Source organism: Armigeres subalbatus, unplaced genomic scaffold (genome assembly GCF_024139115.2).
Source record: "Armigeres subalbatus isolate Guangzhou_Male unplaced genomic scaffold, GZ_Asu_2 Contig1590, whole genome shotgun sequence".
NCBI classification, from domain to species: Eukaryota; Metazoa; Arthropoda; class Insecta; order Diptera; family Culicidae; genus Armigeres; species Armigeres subalbatus.
In genome coordinates, this window is record NW_026942384.1 from 1 (window position 1) to 20,705 (window position 20,705).

The 20,705-nt window shown below is 40.2% G+C and overlaps 1 long non-coding RNA gene across 2 annotated transcripts; it reads left to right on the forward strand.

The window, feature by feature from the left end:
• Nucleotides 1-1,341: 1,341 nt before the first annotated feature.
• On the forward strand, nucleotides 1,342-13,512 carry LOC134203029 (uncharacterized). 2 transcript variants are annotated; one of them, XR_009977406.1, is made up of 7 exons: nucleotides 1,343-1,793; nucleotides 1,851-1,877; nucleotides 1,958-2,291; nucleotides 2,364-2,453; nucleotides 2,580-2,718; nucleotides 2,995-3,219; nucleotides 13,135-13,512. It is a non-coding gene; the product is annotated as an uncharacterized LOC134203029 (long non-coding RNA). The 2 variants fall into 2 exon arrangements; XR_009977405.1 differs by having other exon boundaries at nucleotides 1,342-1,793; nucleotides 1,851-2,291.
• The last annotated feature ends 7,193 nt before the right edge of the window (nucleotides 13,513-20,705 follow it).

A 20,705-nucleotide genomic window follows, 5' to 3' on the forward strand; every position in this document is an offset into this window, starting at 1 on the left:
TCAGCTTGGCAGCTGGTTGTCATTTACAGGGCTACACGCTCGTCCAACTGAACTCAATTTTGGGTCGCCTTAACTCAAAATAATAACTCCTTCAGAGACGTCAAACTCTGAGTAACTGAGAATTATTATTTTGAGTTGGTTTGACTCATTCTGAATAAATCGAAGCAGAACTAGAAAATGAGTTCATAGTGAAAATTTCAAGAAGTTCAACGGTCACTGATAGAATTTCACGTAAGCTTTCTGATTTAATAACCTAAAGTCTCAATAAATTTGAATATTTAACTCTTTCTCATTGCAGCATTAACATCTTGAAACAACGACCCAAGCCTATAGGCAACTGAAGCAGAACTATTTAGACAAGGAACATGTATTATCTATTTTACTATTTTGGATCTATACAATGGGACCTTCACTAGCCGTTCGCTAAGATGCTCGCCTTTAACGAGGTCTACAGAGCAAGATCATGCTGAAGGTGACCGGGTCCGATTCTCGGTTCGGTCTAGGAAATTTTCGGGTTAGAGATTTTCTCGACTTCCCTGGGCATAAAAGTACCATCGTGTTAGCCTCATACGAATGCAAAAATGCTAACTTGGCTTAGAAACGTCGCTGTTTATAACTGTGGAAGTGCTTAATAAATACTAAGCAGCAAGGTAAGAATATCTCAGTGGGATATGTAAAATGCCAATAAGAAGAATTTTTTTTTCATATTTTCAGGACATTCATAGATCACTCGAAAAATGGATGAAACATTTCCGGGATTTTGTCGTCGCCTTTGTACACTTCGTCAAATGTCAGCATCAGTGACCGCTACTACGACATCCAGCTATATGAATGAGGTTTGGGCAGAGGTCCACGATTAGATCCCTTACTAATTTATGCTTCTTGGGCCAATGCTCTTTTCTTCTTGCCGCATCATTACCCTCGTCATTACCAACGACCGCTCAACAACCATTTAAGGATCGTAGAATTATTTTATTATATTTAGGAAGAATTTATTATATTTAAGGTCTGTCTCATTTGGAGAAATAAACTTAAAAGTGACAGTTCGAAAATTAAAAAATCACCCCGTTATAAGAATGGCTGGTGCTACCCAGCAATTCCAATAGGACATCGATGGAAAATGATTCGATATCTGTCAAAAGTAATCTTGCTCTGCGAGCAGGGTTATTTGATAATTATTGAAATGTCACTTTTAAGTTTAATTTCAGTTTAATTATCCAATTGAGACAGACCCTTAGAAACTATTGTATTTATTTCAATTTATATTTGATAATAAATGTACACAGCAAAAAATAATGTAATGTCCATCGACGTAATCGAAGCAATGTACTAAAAAATCGATGTAACGTCAGAATTTTAATGCTTATTAACATCCATTTTGATGTAATATTACATCAGCTCAAAGTTACACTGAAAAGAGATTCACAAAGTTCCATTACGTTGCAGCTGTGTAATATTCAAATGTTGCAACAGTGAATATTACGTAGAATCAGATGCAACCAGTTGGTTCTAAATTGTGTGTGTCATATTACACAAATTGAATGTAATATTGTATTTGATAATGCTATAATTTTCAATCTAGCAACACTTCTCACTTTTCGTTTGCATCGTGCCATCGATGAGGATCGAGCGCCATATTTGTTAGTCGCAAAGTGTCACAAAGTTTAGATTTATAATTAAAGTTAAATGCTGTTTATACAGCGTTTTTAATTAAAATATCTACCAACATTAGTGCGTTTATTCTATAGTGCTTCATTCTGGCGTAAATTTTCTGCGGGTTTTCCTAAACTTTGGTAAGTAATTGTGAATTTTGTTTTCGACAATTTTTCTAAAAATTTCCCGTTCCGCAGATCGAGATCACACTTGACGCCCATATGGTAGGTATAAGTATACCGTGAACAAAGTTCTCGGCGCTGTAAACTCTTTATTTACACGGATGTACCGCCACCGGGCTTAGGACACATCACTTCGTGCCAGTGCATTAAATGGTTTATGGAGGCGGCCGGTCCGACTGGCCAACATTTCAGACGGGCGTACCGGACAATGTGTCGACTATCCTGCGACTGGCTGGTCAATTGTACATGAGCTACATTTCGTTCTGTGTCACCCACATGCGAACACCTGCTGTCCGGTTTTGACAACCTGGTTTTAGCCTGTCCGATGTATCTCGACAACAATTTCGCTTTTGTAGAGTTCCGTTCGATTGCTGAAACAACCTATTCAAGGGCACTTTAGGGCAGTATCCTGCACTATCCCATGCCAGATACGACCGACTCCACTGTGCCAGCCAGGTGAAGACTTTTTTTATGGAATAGTTGATTTTGTTTTAAATAAGTTAACGATGATGTTTTCTCGTTTTGCAGAAAAACGTAATAAGTGTAGTGATTAGTACACTGAGGCATGATTCGCCGTACAAAATCGTCATTGGTGGCCGCCGAAAGAGTTGAGATCTGGTAAGTACAGTTTTAGATGAGAGTAGATTCTATATACCGAAGTCCGAATATAGTTTCGGATAAGTTTATACTAGTTATTCTTGTCATAGCTTATCTAATCTAATTATTCATGTCTTTTTTATCCAGAACCGGAACTTGTTTTCTTATGCAAGCAGCGAGGCAAGCAGACACCTCGGCAGGCAAATAATGAAGATTAATGTGATGAATAACACCGTCCATCACGCAGTACCGTCCAGCCTGATACCTATTTCGAAACGCATAAACAGTAAGTTGAGTTTTGCTTTTTTTCTTTATTAAGGCTGGTTTACAGTTCGGAAAACGCGTCGCGGGTTTTGATCCCTTATGCATTTTTGAAGAGGTGAGATTTAAGGGATTTGGGCACGGAAAATGAAATTTCCGCCCTTTGAAAAATACAAACCAAATCCCGTGATACGGTTTCCGAACTGTAAGCCAGCCTCAGAGCGTGTACGCGACGTTGAAATGACGTAGGTGTGCATTGGAAAATAACGGTAAATAAATACATAAATTTCTCAAATTTCAGCACGGAATTCCTGGAACAGGTTATTGAAATGAAGAGCATTACCTTCCGGTTGTTTCAATATTTAGCCATCGTGTGCAGGCGTTGTTTAAATTCGTGAACAGAAGCAATCAGGTTTTATTTGGACGGTGCAAGTAATACAAGATATTCCCGATATCGGCACACCGCTCAAACTCTGAACCAGCAGTTATTATTTGTTTACTTTGCCTGTGAAACTGAATGGCGAAGGTATGTATTATAATTATTATGTATTATTTAGGTAGCAATCTGAATTGGTCTGTAGAATTGAATTGACTTATTATTTTAAACTGACTTTATTCCAATTTGTGTTTTTTAACACAACAGTCAGTTAGTGAAATCATTTTGTATTCATTTTCAGCTTTTGTGATTCTGAAAGTACTTATAAGACCACCGAAAAGAATCTTTTTGGAATTTAATCCTTTTGGGATCCGAAAGGAATCGGTTGGGGATTCGGAAAGCAATAATTTTGGAATTCCGAAAAGAATCTATTTGGGATACTGAAAGGATTTTCGTTTTTGGGATTCCAAAAAAAGTTTCGAGATCGCGAAAGAAATCTTTTAGGTATTCGGGAAAGATTCCTTTCGAGATCTTGGGATTCTTTAACAAACACTTTAGGGATTTTGAAAGATATTCTTTCGGGATTACGAAAATAATCCTTTTGGTATTCCGGAAGCAATCCTTTCGGGATTCCGGAATAAATCCTTTTAAGAATCTAAAAGTTGTCCTACTGGGATTCAGAACATATTTGTTTTGGCATTCCGAACTGATGCCTATTAGGATTCCGAATAAAATCCTTCATGGATTCCTGACGCGATGCTTTTGAGATGTCAAATGTTATCCTAATGAGAGTCGGAACCGAATCCTACGGTTTTGTTAATATTTTATAAGGCTAAAAAAAATCCCAAAAGGAATCCTATCGATATACCGAATTCTGAAAGGAATCATTTTGCATTTCGAAAGAAATACTTTGAAAGGAAATCCTTAGAATTTTACAAGATACGGAAGAAGTAATTATTTGAGTATTTCGTAAGGTTTCAAGAAAGAATTCTTTTGCGATTCTGAAAGGAGTCCTTTTGGGATTTCGGAAGGAAATCTATCTGAAATCTGGTAATAATGAGGATTAAGTTGTTCCGAAGGGAATTCTTAAGAGATTCTTATATAAATATGAAGGAGATCTTCCAGGCGTTTCGAAACAAATTGCCTGGATTTTTTAATGGAATTATACCTGGATCTAAATTGTAAAAAATTTTGTTTTCAAATTTAGAAGTGAATATTTCTGGAATTCAGAAGGATTGGGATTCGAAGGGAATCATTCAGTGATTCCGACTAAAACCTATCCGGATTTCCCAAGAGGATCCTTAAGAAATTCTTGATAAATTCTTTCGGGGATTCTCGAAGAAATCCTTAAGGACCCCTCCTGAAATTTCTTAAGGATTTCTAAGGGAATTCTTCTGAGACTCCTGAGGGAGGCCTTCTGTGATTTCTGATGAAACCCTCCTGGGATTCTGAGTTTTCTGAGAAATTCCCGAGTGAATCCTTCTTGGATTTCTGAAATCTGAAATCATTCATTTTCATTTATTTAGTGTACATCCAAACAGATAACACTGAATCAACAATTTGACGCTACAATACACGGTTCGAAGCCGCATCTCTCCCGCTGCCACCGACGCTCGCCAAGTCGTTTTGCACCTAGTCTGCCCACCTCGCTCACTGCGCTCCTCGCCGTCTCGTACCTTCTGAATCGGGAGCGAACACCATCTTTGCAGGGTTGCTGTCCGGCATTCTTGCAACATGCCCTGCCCATCGTCATTTTCCGGCTTTAGCTACCTTCTGGATACTGGGTTCGCTGTAGAGCAGGGCGAGCTCGTGGTTCTTTGCTCGCCACCACACACCGTCTTCTTGCACACCGCCAAAGATGGTTCCAAGCACCCGTCTCTCGGATACTCAAAGTGCTTGCAAGTCCTCCTCGAGCATTGTCCATGTCTGGGGTTCTTGAAAGAATCCTCATAGGTTTCCACAGGAATCCTTCTATGATTTCTTAGGGAATCTTTCTGGGACTTTTGATGGAGTCCTTCTAGGGTTTCTGAAGGAGCCCTCCTGAGATTCCTGAAGAAATCCTGAGATTTTTGGAAAATCTGAAACAATTCTTCTGGTTTCCTAAAAAACCCTTCTGGGACTCCCGAAAGATTCCTGAAGGAAACCTTTTGGGATTCCTGAAGGAATACTTCTTGGATTCCTGAGAAAATATTTCTGGGATTCCTGAGAGAATCCTTCTAGGATTCCTGAGGGAATCCTTCTGGGATTCTATAGGGAAACTTTCTGGTATTTTTGAAGGAGTTCTTCTGGGATTTCCAATTGAATACTTCTGGGATTCTAAAGGAATCCTCCTAAGATTCATGATGAATTCCTTTTGATATTCCTAAGGAAATCCTTCTGTGATTCCTAAGGGAATCCTTCAAGGATTCCTGGAACAATCCTTATGGGATTCCTTAAAAGAATCCTTCTGGGATTCTCTAGAGAATCCTTCTGGGATTCCTAAGAGAATCTTTTTAGGATTTTGAAGGATCCTCTTGGGATTCATGATGGGGTCCTTCTGGAATACCTGAGAAAATCCTCCTTAGATTTCTGAGGGAATCCTCTTTGGATTCTATAGGGAGTCCTTCTGGAATTCATTAGGGAATTCTTCGGCGACTCCTGAGGGAATCCTTCTGGGACTCTTAAGTAAAGCCTTCTGAGATTCCTTAGAGAATCCTTTTGGGATTCCTGAGGGAATGCTTCTTGAATTCCTAAGGGAATCCTTCTGTGATTCCTGAGAAAATTCTTCTGGTACTCCTGAGTAAAGCCTTCTGGGATTCCTGAAAAAAATGCTGAGAGAATCCTTGTGGGATTCCTGAGGGAATCCTTCTGGTGTTTCGAAGCGAATTCTTTCAAGATTTTACTAGAGAAATATTCTAGGTTTCAAATGAAATAGACAAGAAAAAAAAGAAAAAGCACTCTATTTGAGATTATGAAGAATTTTCTCGATTTTTGCTATTGCAAAACGAAGATTCATGCTTTTGATATAGAGATGAGCCATCCTAGGGCTGAAAATCACTTTCATAAAGAAATTAAAAAACCTTTTGATATTCCCAATGAAATTCTGCTGAATTTTTCCAGAAGGATGCCTTCAGTAATTTAAAAAAAATCCCTCGGGAATCCCAGAAGACTTCCCTTAGGAATCCCAGGAGAATTCGCTCTGAAATCCGAAAAGGTTTCCGTCAAAGATTATTATTATTTATTCAGACTAAGGCCGAAGTGGCCTGTGCGGTAGAGTCGCCTCCATTCGGCTCGGTCCATGGCTACACATCGCAAACCTCGCAGTCTACGGAGGGTCCGCAAGTCATCTTCCACCTGATCGATCCACTCAACAAACATTGAAGACGAATAAAGCGCCGTTACAGCCAAAAATAAGCTTATTCGGCTAAAAAACAAGCTTATTCAGCCTTAATTGTTTGTTGGGCACCTTGTCCGCTGCGCACCTCCCCTTTCTTGTGCCCGTCGGATCGTTGTCAAGAACCATTTTCAAAGGGTTACTGTTCGACATTCTGGCTACGTGCCCGGCCCACCGCAGTCTTCCGATTTTCGCGGTATGAACGATAGATGGTTCTCCCAACACCTGATGCAACTCGTGGTTCATTTGCCTCCTCCACGTACCGTCCGCCATCTGCACCCCACCATAGATGGTACGCAGCACTTTCCTTTCGAAAACTCCCAGTGCGCGTTGGTCCTCCACGAGCATCGTCGAGGTCTCGTGTCCGTAGAGGACTACCGGTCTAATGAGCGTTTTGTAGATTGTCAGTTTGCACGGCGACGAACTCTATTCGATTTCCAGCCACTATACGTCTCCGAATTTCTCTGCTGGTATAATTTTCGGCAGTCACCAATTAGCCCAAGTACACAAATTCTTCTAAAACCTCGATTTCCACCACCGATGCAAACTCGCGGTGGGTGGCTCACATTGTCTTCTCTTGGACCTCTTCCTATCACGTAATTCGTCTTCGACGTGTTGATGACTAGTCCGATCCGCTTAGCTTCCCTCTTCAGTATGATGCAGGCTTCCTCCATCTTCTCAAAGTTACGTGCCATAATATCTATGTCGTCGGCGAAGCCAAATAGCTGGAAGGACTTATTGAAAATTGAACCACTCGAGATAATCCCTGCTCTTCGTATTACCCCTTCCAAAGCGATGTTGAATAGCAGACACGAAATACCATTACCTTGCCGTAACCCTCTGCGCTTTTCGAAGGGACTCGAGAATGCCCCTGAAACTCAAACTACGCACATCACCCGATCCATCGTCGCTTTGATCAAACGTGTCAGTTTATGCAGAAATCCTTGTTCATGCATAAGCTGCCATAGCTGATCCCGATAGATTGTATCATATGCGGCTGTGAAGTCAATGAATAGATAATGCGTGGGCACGTTGTGTTCGCAGCATTTCTGCAGTACTTGGCGAATGGTGAACACCTGGTCCGTGGTGGAGCGTTCGTAGGCAGCGTTCAGCAATGTGATTGCGCGGTAGTTGCCACAATTCAGCTTATCGCTCTTTTCGTAGATGGGACACACGACACTTTCCATTCACTCCTGCGGCAAAACTTACTCCTCCCAAATCTTAGTAATGACCCAGTGCAGCGCTCTAGCCAGTGCCTCACCACCGTGTTTAAATATCTCTCCTGGTAGTTGGTCAACCCCAGGGGCTTTGTTGTTCTTTAGCCGGCCAATCTCCTCCTGGATTTCCTGGAGATCTGGAGCCGGTATCTGGAGGAGTATACAAAGGAATTCCTGGAGAACTTTAGGAGGAATTCCTAAAGGAATTTTCGGGGGAATTCCTGGAGGATCTTTCGGAAGAATTTCCGGAAGAGAAGAAATGCTTCCGTAGGAATCCCTGGGGGAACTTCCGGAGGAATTCCTAGAAGAACATCCGGAGGAATTCCTAGAAGAACATCCGGAGGAATTCCTAAAGGAACTTTCAGAGGAATTCCTGAAGGAAATACTTAAGCAATTCCTGGAGGAACTTGCAGAGGAATTCATAGAGGAACTTTCGGAGGAATTGCTGGAGGGAATTCCAGAGGAATTCTTGGAAAAACTTCTGGAGGAATTTCTAGAGGAACTTTTAGAGGATCACCTGATAAGACCAACAATCGAATTAAATAGATAATATACCTTTGATACCGTGATTACTAAAATATAAAAAAGCGTGCGTTTCAGTTAACGAACAAGATACTTCTCAACTTTATTTCCTTCCCATGCAACATTCATCTCAAACAATCAGATCATTATTTGTCGTACTCGATAACTCACTTCCCGTGAGCACCTACACTGTAGTGCAACCATAACACACCAAGAAGAACTTCCGAAGGAACTCCTGAAAGAACTTCCGGAGAAACTCCTGGAGGAACTTGCGAATGAGTTCCTCGAGGAACTTTTTGAGGGATTCCTGCAGGAACTTTGAGGAATTCAAGGAAGAACTTCCTGGAGGAACTTTTTGAGGGATTCCTGGAGGAACCTTTTAAGGGATTCCTGAAGGAATTTCCAGACGGATTCCTGGAGGAGCTTTTGGATGAATCCCTGGAGGAGCTTCTGGAGGAACCTCCGGAGAAACTTCCAGAGGAATTCCTGGAGGAACTTCCAGAGGAATTCCTGGAGGATCTTCCAGAGGAATTCTTGGAAGAACTTCTGGAGGAATTTCTTGAGGAACTTTTAGAGAATCTCCTAAGAGAACCTCCAAAGGAACTCCTGGAAGAACTTCCGGAGGCACTCCTGGAGGAACTTCCGAAGGAGTTCCTGGAGCAACTTTTCGAGGGATTTCGAAGGAACTTCCAGAGGGATTTTTGGAGGAACTTCCGGAGGGATTCCCGGAGGAGCTTTTGGATGAATCCCTGAAGGAACTTCCGGAGGAATTCCTGGATGAATTTTAAGAGGAATTCCTGGAGGATCTTCCAGGAGAATTCTTGAAGGAACTCTTCCAGAAGAATTCCTGGAGGAATTTCCGGAGGAATTCCTTGATGAACACCCAGAGGAATTCCCGAAGAACTTTCGGAGGAATTCCTGGAGGAACTTTTGGGGGAATTTCCGGAAGATCTTTCGGAGGAATTTATGAAGGAACTTCCGAAGGAATCTTGGAGGAACATCCGGAGGAATACCTGGAGGAGGTTCCAGAGGAATTCCTAGAGGAACTTCCGGAGGAATTCCTGGAGGATCTTCCAGAGGAATTCTTGGAAGAACTTCTGGAGGAATTTCTAGAGGAACTTTTAGAGAATCTCCTAAAAGAACCTCCGAAGGAACTCCTGGAAGAACTTCCGGAGGAACTCCTTGAGGAATTTCCGGAGAAAATCCTGGAGGAACTTGCGAATGAGTTCCTCGAGGAACTTTTTGAGGGATTCCTGGAGGAACTTTGAGGAATTCAAGGAAGAACTTCCGGAGGAATTCCTGAAGGAACTTCCAGAGGGATTTCTGGAGGAACTTCCGGTGGGATTCCTGGAGGATCTTTTGGATGAATTCCTGGAGGGACTTCTGAAGGAACTTCCGGAAGAATTCCTGGAGCAACTTCCGAAGGAATTCTTGGAGGATCTTCCAGAAGAATTTTCTTGAGGAATTCCTGGAGGAATTTCCGGAGGAATTCTTAGATGAACATCCGGAGGAATTCCTAAAGAACTTTCGGAGGAATTTCTGGATAATCTTACGGAGGAATTTCTGGATAATCTTTCGGAGAAATTTCTGAGGGAACTTCTAAAAGAATCTTGGAGGAACTGCCAAAGGAATCTTGGAGGAACTTTCGGAGGAATTCCTAGAGAAAGTTCCGGGGGAATTCGTAGAGGAAGTTCCGGAGGAATTCCTAGAGGAAGTTCCGGAGAAATTCGTAGAGGAAGTTCCGGAGGAATTGCTAGATGAAGTTCCGGAGGAATTCTTAGAGGAAGTTCCGGAGGAATTCCTAGAGGAAGTTCCGGAGGAATTGCAAGAGGAATTCCTAGAGAAACTTCCGGAGGAATTCTTAAAAGAACTTCGAGAGGAGTTCCTAGACGAGCTTCTGGAGGAGTTGCTATGGGAGTATCCATAAATTACGTAACGCTTAGAGGGGGGTGGGAGGTTTGAGTGAAGTGTGACATAGGGGGGTGGGGAGTTTGAAAATGGCCAATTTTTGCGTTACGTAATTAATGGATCTTCCCTATAGGAACTTCCGGAAGAGTTCCTAGAGGAAGTTCCGGAGGAATTCCTAGATGAACTTCCGGAGGAATTCCTGGAGGATCTTCCAGAGGAATTCTTGGAAGAACTTCTGGAGGAATTTCTAGAGGAACTTTTAGAGAATCTCCTAAAAGAACCTCCGAAGGAACTCCTGGAAGAACTTCCGGAGGAACTCCTTGAGGAATTTCCGGAGAAAATCCTGGAGGAACTTGCGAATGAGTTCCTCGAGGAACTTTTTGAGGGATTCCTGGAGGAACTTTGAGGAATTCATGGAAGAACTTCCGGAGGAATTCCTGAAGGAACTTCCAGAGGGATTTCTGGAGGAACTTCCGGTGGGATTCCTGGAGGATCTTTTGGATGAATTCCTGGAGGGACTTCTGAAGGTACTTCCGCAAGAAGTCCTGGAGCAACTTCCGAAGGAATTCTTGGAGGATCTTCCAGAAGAATTTTCTTGAGGAATTCCTGGAGGAATTTCCGGAGGAATTCTTAGATGAACATCCGGAGGAATTCCTAAAGAACTTTCGGAGGAATTTCTGGATAATCTTACGGAGGAATTTCTGGATAATCTTTCGGAGAAATTTCTGAGGGAACTTCTAAAAGAATCTTGGAGGAACTGCCAAAGGAATCTTGGAGGAACTTTCGGAGGAATTCCTAGAGAAAGTTCCGGGGGAATTCGTAGAGGAAGTTCCGGAGGAATTCCTAGAGGAAGTTCCGGAGAAATTCGTAGAGGAAGTTCCGGAGGAATTGCTAGATGAAGTTCCGGAGGAATTCTTAGAGGAAGTTCCGGAGGAATTCCTAGAGGAAGTTCCGGAGGAATTGCAAGAGGAATTCCTAGAGAAACTTCCGGAGGAATTCTTAAAAGAACTTCGAGAGGAGTTCCTAGACGAGCTTCTGGAGGAGTTGCTATGGGAGTATCCATAAATTACGTAACGCTTAGAGGGGGGTGGGAGGTTTGAGTGAAGTGTGACATAGGGGGGTGGGGAGTTTGAAAATGGCCAATTTTTGCGTTACGTAATTAATGGATCTTCCCTATAGGAACTTCCGGAAGAGTTCCTAGAGGAAGTTCCGGAGGAATTCCTAGATGAACTTCCGGAGGAATGCCTAGAGGAACTTCCCGAGAAATTCCTTGAGGAACTTCTGGAGGAATTCCTGGAGGAACTTCCCGAGGAATTCCTGGAGGAACTTCCCGAGGAATTCCTGGAGGAACTTCCGGAGAAATTCCTGGAGAACTTTCGGAGGAATTCCTGGAGGATTTTTTGGAGTTATTTCTGGAGGAACTTCCGAAGGAATCTTGGAGGAACTTCCGGAAGAAATCCTAGAGGAACATCTGGAGGAATTCCTAGAGAAACTTCCGGAGAAATTCCTAATGAAACTTTCAAAGGAATTCCTAGAGAAACTTCCCGAGAAATTCCTAGAGAAACTTCCGGAGGAATTGCAAGAGAAGCTTCCGGAGGAATTCCTGGAGCAATTTCCGGAGGAATTCTTGGAGCATCTTCCGGAGGAATTCCTGGAGCATTTTCCGTAGGAATTCCTAGAGGAACTTTCGGAGGAATTCCTGGAGTAACTCCCGGAGGAATTCCTTGAGCAATTTAGAAGGAATTCCTGGAGCAACCTTTGGAGGAATTCCTGGAGCAATTTCCGGAGGAATTCCTGGAGGAACTTCCGGAGGAATTCCTATAGGAACTTCTGGAGGAATTTCTGGAGGAACTTCCAGAGGAATTCCTGGAGGAACTTCCAGAGGAATTCCTGAAGGAACAACTTAAGGAATCCCTGAAGGAACTTTCAAAGGAATTCTTGGAAGAACTTCTGGAGGAATTTTTAGAGAAACTCCTATAGGAGAACTCCTATAGAAGAACCTCCGAAGAAACTCCTGGAGGAATTTCCAGAGGAACTCCAGGAGGAACTTTTTGAGGGATTTGTTTGAGAAATTCAAGTTGGAACTTCCGGAAGGATTTCTGGAGGAAATCCTGGAGGAACTTCCAGAGGGATTCCAAGAGGAACTTCTGTTGGAATTCCTGGAGGAACTTTTGGAGGAACTTCTGAAAGAATTCCTGGAGGAACTTTTGGAAGTATTCCTGGAGGAACTTCCAGAGGAATTCTTGGAGAAACTTCCGTAGGAATTCCTGGTGGAACTTAAGGAGGAATTCCTGGAGGAATTTCTGGAGGAATTCCTAGAGGAACATCCGGAGGCATTCCTGGAGGATCTTTGATTTGAATCCCAGGAGCCTTCCATCAGGAAATCCATGAGGATTCTATTTGAAATCTCAGAAGAATACCATCCGGAATTCTAGTATGATTCCATTCAGAATCCCAGGAACCTTACATATAAAATCCTAGAAAAATTAAGTTAGGAATCTCTAATTGATTAGATTTAGAACCCCAGGAGTTTCATTTGAAACCTTATTAGGATTTTATTTAGAAGCTCCAGGAGGATTTCATTTGGAATCTCAAAAGCCTTCCATTTGAAATCCCAGGTGAAAGAATCCAGGATTCTACATAGAATCCCAGGAACCATTTATTTGATATCACAGAATAATCCGATTTGGAATCCCAGAAAGGGAGAGAGGAATCCCAGGAGCCTTCCATTTGAAATTTCAGAAGTATTTTATTTGGAATCTCAGGAGGATTTGATTTAGAATTCTAGGAGGATTGTATTTGGAAGCCCAGATGGATTCCCTTTAATGTCTCAGGAGCCATTTGAAATCCCGAAAAGAAGCCTTTAATTTGAAATCTCAGAAGGATTAGATTTAGAACCTATGATGTTTAGATTTGGAATCCCAGGGAGTTTTTTTTCGTTATTTGCATTTGGAATTTCTGCCAAAACTAGATAAAAACTTTAAGATGAAAACAACGTGAACTCCGTTATTGATTCTTGCTAAATTGTTTATCCATTTTTTTCAGCGGTTTCGAAGTTCCTCCGAATGCTGAAGCCTTCCGTGCCGCTCTGTTTAACATCACTCCAGCGAAAGTAATCCGGAACCGAGCCCTGCAAGGAAATTGCCCAATATCGACTCGCCCAATCTGCGGAAAGTTCTGCCGTGGCCCAAGGATGACTCAGCACCTACCGACGATGACGAAAACGTGGAGAAACTTATCATCATCGGCTTATTTAGAACTGAAGAAGATGAATCAGTTGACCGGTTCAAGGTGTATCGCCATTGCATGAGAACCGACCCCTGGAGGCGACTGGATACAAGGCGAACGCCTTCATAATAGATCAGAGCATAGTGAGCTAAAAATGATTATATTTATTAAACCGACATGATGTATTGAATATACAAATATTAAAAAAAAAAACTAAGTTGAAAACTTATTTAAGCAAGAAAATATAAAACAACTCAATGTCACAAATGTCATGTACATCGCACTATTTTACGTAGCTTTTTTCACATCGCTTCCATTACGTCGAAAAAAATTTACATCGAGAAATAATCACATCGCTTCTGTTTATTACACAGAAGGCTGTCGAGTACATCGCGCAGTGTAATATTCACCAAGCGATGGAATCGACGGGTTGCATCGATTTCGATGTAATATTCAACAACTTTTTTTGCTGTGTACTCTGTTTCCGAAATTATTATCTTTTAATTGAACAAGATTGGTTTTCTCGATTTGACAAACTCAAAATCCTATATACCGTGGACCCCCGATAATTTGAACGGTACCTCATTCAAATTAACGGGGTTCATTTTTAATTTGAACTTCTGGTTCACGCATAGAATTTGTGATTGGTTGTTTTAATAAAAAAGTTTGTCATATGCAACTAACTATTTTTGTCAAACCAACAAAAAAATTTTGTCATATCAATAAGTACGTATTGTTTGATCCACTATATTTAAGGTCGAGTCAACAATCTAGTTTGTTGAAAATGAAGAAGTTTTTTGAAACTTGTAAAATAAAATCACAGTGTAGTGTTAGAGAAATTAGTTTCATCCTTGGATGTTTCATCAAACTAAAAGAAGAATCCTGTGGAATTATTGTGCTTAATAGTAAGTTTTATTCATGCTCATTATTCTAGGTTGTTCGTAAACTACAACAAAAAAGCAGTAAGTACTTCAAATAATTATTTACGAGTGACATTAACAATAAAAAAACATTTGTATTCTAGTGGAGAACAAGCCACGGATTACGCATCGCTGCGGGCGTTATTCGTGGAACAAAAAAAATGGAGAAAAAGATCATTTTATGTATGCATAAATTAGTGACCGATTTGTACAGAAATGTTAACAAAAAATATATTGATTTAAAACAGGTATGAAAACTGCATTTTTTATTCACAAGAAATGAAAACAAAACATCTGGAGGACAAATGTCAAAATAAATAAACATATTGTTGAATCAACAAACCGGATTGTTGATGTAACAAAATTGATTGTTGAATGGGCTGTCATTTCGATTTCTGGCGATAAATATCAGGATTGTTGAGTTAACAATAAATTCGGGTTGAATTAAACAAAAATGTTTGTAAGCCCTCAGATAACAAACATGTTTGCCGAGTTTGACCCAAATTTTTGTTAAGGGAACAAACTATTTTTCTGCGTGTTACTCTATAAGCATCAGAAAAACTGGTTTCTGGCTGCTCTCTTTGCTGGTTTGTTTTGATTCTGCGTTCCATTTCACGATGCTCCATTTTTCTTCTCTCGATTCCACGTGGTAAATGACGTTTGATCCGTTTTTAATTTGAACGATGTTCAAACCAACGGGGTTCAAATTAAAAAGTGTTCAGATTAAAAACGGTCATATTACCGGGGGTCCACGGTATCAAATTTTATGAATTTGAGTTGAAGCAACTCAAAATAAAATATCTTCTTCCGTTACTCAAAATTGAGTTCGATGGCCTTCGATGACTCAATTTTGTCTTGAGCCAGTTTTTACGATTTTGAGTTAAACTGACCCAAATTTGAGTTCAGCCGGACGAGCGTGTATGTCAAATCAAAACCATCAGCTGACATTCGAACACTCTGGAAAAAATCTATGCTAAATAGAATAAAAGTCATTCTAACTGGCTATTCGCCTGGTTGACCCCGTGTTAGTTTAAGTGCAGTTTATTCTCGATTAGTATAACTTTGATGAATACGGTATATAGTATAAAGTGGCTTTATCGGTAATAGTATTTCTTAGGAAAAATGTATTTTAGTTTGGATTGTTTTGAATGTTTATGTTTACAAATTATAGAATAAAACAAAAAATATGCAATTGAAATTTTATTTTAAAAAAATGTGGCTAATTTAACAATAATCAGTTGTGGTTTCCGGCATGTTCTGTATACAGCATTTTCAACAGATTGTCTGTGTCATCCGTGATCGATTGCCTGCAAACTTGAACGTTACCACCATGGCATGCCCACAGTCACCTGTCCCACAACTTTACCGCAGCTATCCGTATTTATGATCTCGGAAGATGCGTCGTTCTTTTGCGTCTGACTTCGACTGCTACCCAGGTTTTCGATTGGTGTTACGCCAGCTGCGATTGATTGATTCGTATGCCACTTTCGTCTATTTTGTGCTTTGAGTCTACGGTTTCGGATCGCTTAAGACTCCATGGTAGCGCAAGCACCCGCTCGGAGACTTGATTTGGCCCTCGCTTCTGGTACTGACTAAGCGGTCGAGGAGGATGCTTTGTTTAGGACAGTTTTGGGAGTTGGGATGAAAAAGGATATTCCGTCCCGGTAGAAATCGGCATCCAGGCTGATGCCAAACAGCATAGTCGAACGTCGTGGATGAGATACAGCCGTGAAACTTACTCAGAGGCGTGCTTGACATGTATTTGATATATTTTCAAAGCCGATCTAGAACAAAAACACAATTCAAATTAATCCATATATTTCACAATAATGCTCAGTTTCTCACCTTTTTGCCGTCCTCAGATATTGTTGAAGTAAAATATTAAATAACTTATATCGTATACGGTACTAATAAGGTTCACCATGCGTCAGAAGCAAAAATGAAATTCTGCCAAAGACAGAATGCAAAGAAACGTATATTTCCACGTTAATCCCGCTTTGTTTAAATTATATTGATTGATAGTATACATTTTTAACCTAATCTAGTTTATTTCTCAGATATGGCAAATAAGTTTAATTCAAAATCTTTCTTGGATTAATTATATTTCTGAGTGAACAGTTTTTACTTAGGGGCCGTTCAAAAATTACGTCCAAGGTTTGAGGGGGGAGGGGGGTTAGAGTTTTGTGACAGTTTGTGACAGGGGGAGGGAGGGGGGTTCGTCTTATGTGACGTCCGTCCACAAGAAAAAAATACTGAAAGCATTTTAGAAACAACTTGCATTTTAAAAACATTCAAACTGTTAGTAAGGGACATAACTCACTATGTTAGGGCATCTTTAGTAGAGTTATAAATCGTATGAGAGTTAGGAAATGAAATTGAAACTGTAAAAATGCCATCTTCAACAGACGTTATAGTTTTAAAAATTCGAACAGTTTCGTCGGGAAATTTATAACTGGAATACTGCTCAGTTGTATTTTTGTACGAATTTGCAACAGAATATACTCGAGTTTTATTTCGTTCAAAAGAATAGAAGATGACGTCATCAGCTACAAAAAATACTATTTCATCGACATCATAACAGTTTGACATTTGAATTGGCCTCGGATGATTATTTTTTCGTTTTCCAGTATAAAACATGTGCAGCTTATAACTGCTACTGAAGATGCATTTCTTGTTCTATATCTTTGACAGTTATAAAATGTAAAACTCGGGAAATAAATAAAACTATAACCGTAACATTACTAAAGATGCCCTTATTGTGAAAATAGTGTACGAAAAAGATAAACCACAGTGGGATCGTTCAAAAATTACGTCCATCGTTTTTCGGCATTTTCAACCCTCCCCCTCCTGTCACAAACTGTCACAAATAATTGACCCCCCCTCCCCCTGTACGTACATGTCTCATTTATATTTTAGCGATTACTGTGGTTTATCTTTTTCGTACACTATTTTCACAATAACATAGTGAGTTATGTCCCTTACTAACAGTTTGAATGTTTTTAAAATGCAAGTTGTTTCTAAAATGCTTTCAGTATTTTTTTCTTGTGGACGGACGTCACATAAGACGAACCCCCTCCCTCCCCCTGTCACAAACTGCCACAAAACTCTAACCCCCCTCCCCCCCTCAAACCTTGGACGTAATTTTTGAACGGCCCCTAATCGCTAAAATATAAATGAGACATGTACGTACAGGGGGAGGGGGGGTCAATTATTTGTGACAGTTTGTGACAGGAGGGGGGGAGGGGGGTTGAAAATGCCGAAAAACGATGGACGTAATTTTTGAACGATCCCGGGCCAAACACAATTGGTACGTTTGCGTGCGTTTTGACAGTTTTTCCATGGAAAAATGGGTGTTCCTTCGGAAATTACTCTGGGAATTCCTCTTCTGAGGTGTATCTCCCGGAGGAGTTCCCGAAGGAACTGCCGGAGGAGCTCCCGTAAGAACTCTCGAAAGAATTTCAGAAGGAACTCCTAGAAGAATTCCTAGAGGACCTCTCGGAGGAACTCCCACAGAAACTATCGGAAGAACTTCAGGAGGAATTTCCATTTAAATTTCTGCAGAAAGCCTACACTGACATACATCCAATCAAATCCATTATATGTGGCACACATAAATTTTGACTATAGCATTTCCCACATAACGGCTATGTGAATTCGCATAGCATATATGTGAAAATCACATAATCGTTATTAACTAATAACCTTTATGTGGATTCTCCTATAGCGGGTGATTATTAACGTACACATAAAATTTATTTGTAAATTTCTTTAGATTTTTGCCAATAAAAATGTGTGGATTTTTATTAGTGTAAATGATTTCCTGAAAAAAGCCTGAATGAGTTCCTTGGCAGAGCTACTGGTGGAATTCCTGAAGGAGCTCTCGGAAGAATTCTCGTAGGAACTTCCGGAGGAATTTCTGAAGAAACTCCCGGGAGAATTTTCAAAGGAACCCCCGGAGGAAATGCCAGTGAAACTATCAGAAGAATCCTCGGAAAAAATCGTGGAAAATTCATCTTATAGACAAATCTCGTCTAGCTGAAACCTTTGTAGGGGTATATAGCTGGACCATCGTCATCGTCAGAGGACATCCCGGAGAATTCTCTGAGGAGTTCCCAGAGAAATTCTCGGAGGAGCTTCTGGGTGAATTTCTATATAAATTCCTAAAGAACACTAAATGAGTTCCAGAAAGAAAGCCTGAATGAATTCCCAGAAGAAATTCTGGAGAATTTCCTGAAAGAATTTTCAGAGGAACCCCAGTAGGAACTGCCGATAGAACTACTGGAATAATTCTCGGAGGGGAATTAATCTAGGAATTCCTCCGAAAATTTCATTTTCGGTATAATTTCTGTATAAATGTTCGGTGGAATTCCAGGAGAAATCCATTTGAAATTTTCACAAGAAATTATTTGAAACTTTCATCAACTTTCAACTTTCGGAATATTCTTAGGAACTTCACGGTGCAATTTTTCAGAAATTCCTATGAGAAACAGCACGAAGAAAATTATCGGAAGAATTCACTGCTAAGTTCTTCTCTAAGGAGCTCGTGGAAGATTTCTTGGAGTAAATAATGGTGAAATTTTTGGATTAATTCCCGGCGAAATTAATGGTGAAATTCCTGAAGACATTGCCGAAGAAGTTGCTGGAGGCATTCTTAAAGAATTCCTGATAGAACTTCGGATAGAATGACTGGCGCAATTGTCGAAGGAATTCCTGGAGGAAGCTTGCATATTGTTTTTTTCTGCCTATTTGATAATAAATATTATTTCAGAGCAGAGCGGATTTGTTTAGAAATTCAAATATCATTATTATAAAAACGCACAACGCGAACGTTGCATTGTGGGCATGAATGCGTCACGTTTATTAGCGTTGCGTTCTAGTACAAAACGCTGACTTCAACGCCCAGCGCAACGTACGCATGCTATTGTGATCCAGCCTTTACTGTTGATTGTGGATTTCGTTTCAAAGTTTTTGGAGCTTAGAAGGAAATAGTGCCAAGCACTAATATTCATGTGTTTTCATAAAACCACTATAAAACTACGAATTAGAAGACCCAAAAAGTTGGTACGTTTGCGTGCGTTTTGACAGGTTTTCCATGGAAAAACTGTCAAAACGCACGCAAACGTACCAATTGTGTTTGGCCCATTACACAGTGAAAAAAAAAATGTGAATCCCAACTCGCATAATTATATTTATTTTTTACCATTCATCAAACAGTTATTACCCCCAAGATAAAATTGCTTTTCTCACCGAAGAATACCCGAATAAAACATATTAAAGAAAACATGGGCGTAGCCAGGATTTCGAGCAGGGGGGGGGGGGGGGGGCACAGTGGTTCCATTCCCCTAGAAGGGCGGTCATAAATATAAATTACAAAAGTTATACGGTAAAATGGTGTACTTTTAGTATCTTTCGGGTTAAACAGCCTATTTTTTAATTATTTGGTAGGCTCAGTCATTATCATACTTTACGCAGCCGATTTCAGTATTATATGCAAAAATCCAACAAACAACGTCCAATTTACATTCTTGAGGAAGATGCGTGGGTGTGAAGATGCTTGTTATTGGGAAAGTAGTAAACGAAAATAAACCTGATAAATCCACCTTAATCCATGCTAATGCATTTCTAGTGCATATGGAAAAAATGTATTTTTGCCATAACTTTTAGACCCATTGTGCGATCTGGCCAATTCTTATTAGAAAACAAAAGGATATGATTCCACGTGGAACGCAACTTGTTCCGAGCAAATCGGTTAAGTCTAGATCAACATTTGAAAAGGGCGTAACAGCCAAAATTTATTCCTTCTGATTCTTTGTCCACATATATAGCTAAATGTGTAGACGAAGAATCAGAAGGAATAAATAGTGGCTGTTACGCCCTTTCCAAATGTTGGTCTAGAAGTATAAGTGCCTAAAAATAAGTGAGTTTTTTTGCGCACATACATACGCACACATACACACGCACAGACATATACCATCTGGTATCTAATACTATGGGTCTCCGGCCATCCTATAACAGTTCGTTTTTGGAACAAACGCATAGCCTTTACGTATACTTAGTATATGAGAAAGGCAAAAAGGTTTAATATATCAATTTAAAGTTAAATATAATACTATTATACCACGATATTCTCAGAGATGTCAGATGCTTTTCAGTCTCATAATGTTGACCATGATAAAGTAAACATGATACTCGTGTTCATCAATTTGGTATTTTTTTACCATTGATTATTTATTTCCAAGCTCAGTCGCAGACTATGGTAACTGAAATCCCATTTAGGCAGCAGCCAGAAATATGAATACACTTGAAGGATATATTCAGAAAGAAATGATAGTACACGATTAAATTGAGCAGAAAATATGATATCTGTTGAACAAACATAATTTTGTTATTTGTTTACACTTAGCTTTTTCGTGGGCGGTTGCAGCTGAAATAGCCGTTAAATGACAGATTAGACTGTAAATATTTACT